The sequence below is a fragment of the Aptenodytes patagonicus genome, chromosome 2, assembly GCF_965638725.1.
Source record: "Aptenodytes patagonicus chromosome 2, bAptPat1.pri.cur, whole genome shotgun sequence".
Lineage (NCBI taxonomy): Eukaryota > Metazoa > Chordata > Aves > Sphenisciformes > Spheniscidae > Aptenodytes > Aptenodytes patagonicus.
The window spans coordinates 63,355,290-63,357,505 of record NC_134950.1 but is presented as its reverse complement, the minus strand read 5'-3'; positions in this window follow the sequence as shown (position 1 = coordinate 63,357,505).

The window sequence follows — 2,216 nt, the reverse complement described above, 5'->3', positions numbered from 1 at the left end:
CATTGCCCAGGAGGGTAGGGTGGAGATGGTGTGTATTTCTCTTTTTATAGGTTACCTCTTCTGTAAAAATATGATACTTTAAGTGTGTGGCTGCTCCCAAATTATACCAGTAGAGTCAACTTCCATAGTGCCTACAGCTTTCTGATTTGTGACTTGCAGGTGTATTGCCTAGGTGTCGAGAGGGGATTTGTACTGGTGTCTGGAGGGGACTTGTATCACAGCCTTTAGAGGAAGACCCAGTAATGGCTGCTTTTTTTAGCAGGTATGACAAGGGACCCTGTTCTTGCGACTAGCTGACCAAGAAACCCTGACATTCGTAGTAACTCTGTCTGTTGTACAGCAAATAAATGTCTTTAGACGACATAATATATCATCGATACTTAGTCATCATGTGGGGTTGGACGTTAATTTCTTGACTTCTGTTTTAATTTCAATGCCAGACAGAGAGAAATGAGCTTGAAATTCAGAGCGATAAAATCATAATTTCTAAACAGATGAATGAAGAATAATTTTCATTAAGGGAATTTGTCTTCATTTTGGAGACTTTCTGAGTACTTTATCTTAGCTTTAATTAAAGAAAACAGATGTGTAAAAAGTTTCATTTGTAATAATAATAGTAAAAAAGATAACATATGTTTATCTTTTTCATTCCACTTTAGATTTTGTGGAACACCACTTATCTGTAAATTACTATATACATATGTAGTATGCCATAAAGAGTAATATTTCAAGCTAGAGAGATACTTTGTCTTTTTGCCTCATTTGCAACTGCAATTTAAGAACAGCTAGCCACTGAGGTTCAAGATTTAAATGTGGGAACCACATAGATCCTGTGTAGCTGGTTTAAAGGTCGCTATGCTGCACAGCATCCAGGAACTGGACCTCTTAAACTCACAAGATCCTTTCTTTTCCAATACAAAATCTGCAGTTTAGTTTCTGAAGCTTCCCATTTCCTGCTTTTCTTATCAGCAATGCTTCTGTTTCCTGAGACAAGCTTAATGTAAGTTAATCTTTTGATCTGTTTGAAAAGATAACTTTGTAATGCAAATAAAACAAGACTCAGTCTTCAAATCAATTCTCTTCTATTTAGATTTTTACACTCAGCATCAGATGGACTGCTGACTATCTAGGTGTACTTTGTGAATCCAGACAAGGTAGAGTAGAAATAAGTGCAACAGCAACAATGGAGAATTACAGATCTAACTAGGAAGTGGCAAAATGGAGTCATTGCAAACATTCAGAATGTTCTATTATCCTAAAACATGCCTAGTTTAATACAGATAAATATATACAGATTTTGGTTTACACACAAGTTGTTGCACTGTGGGAGGAGTCTTAAACAGACATAATGCGAAGTTCTGCACAAGCTTGCGCAGGCTATTACTCACCTAAAATATTATTTTCTGTTGTCAGCTTTAGTTCAAATTACATTTTTTTATTCATTTGAGAATTTTAACCGGTAGATTCAAGCTTAGTTTTGACTTCAAGTCAATCATGTTGTTCCAATTTTAAGCAGTTCCATAAAACTATGGCCTGCCGAGGTGCAAAAATGCTTGCAAGTTCTCCTGAGAAAAATCCATAAAAAATGTAAGAGTGTGGCTTGTTTTGACAAATTTCAACATGAGTCATGAATACTCAGGATTCTTACACCTTTGAACAAGTATTTTCAAGCTGCATAATTTTGATCCCCAAAATTACTACGTCATGACATGTTATCACAAATAAATTCTCAGACCTTAAGACGTTACTTTTTCTAACTAGTGACAGAATTATGACCTCTAATATATAGGAACTGTCTTATCTTCTCTTTAGATTTTCTACTCCCTGAATAATAAATAAATGTTGAACTGCAGTGTCAGAAAAATGGAGAAATTCTGTTGATTTTGGATACACGGCACTGAAGAATTCTGTTTGCTTCTGCTGCTGAAACCTAAAGATCCCCACTTCATCAATTATCATAGTATTCATGCATATTGCTAGAGGTTCGTTAGTAATGCAAACTTTACTCTGAGGTGGATTTTGATAGGAATTTACTCTCTCTCTGATGCAACGGCACCGAGACCTCAAACTTGGTGTTTCTTAGAATGTGAAAGTAAAAAGCACATGATGTTTTTCATATTTCAAAAGTGAAAACATCCTGTGAGAAGGGCACATGGTGTGCAGAGATTGAATAAAAATGTGTCGCACTGCAGTCACTGATTCCAGTGTTCTTTGAG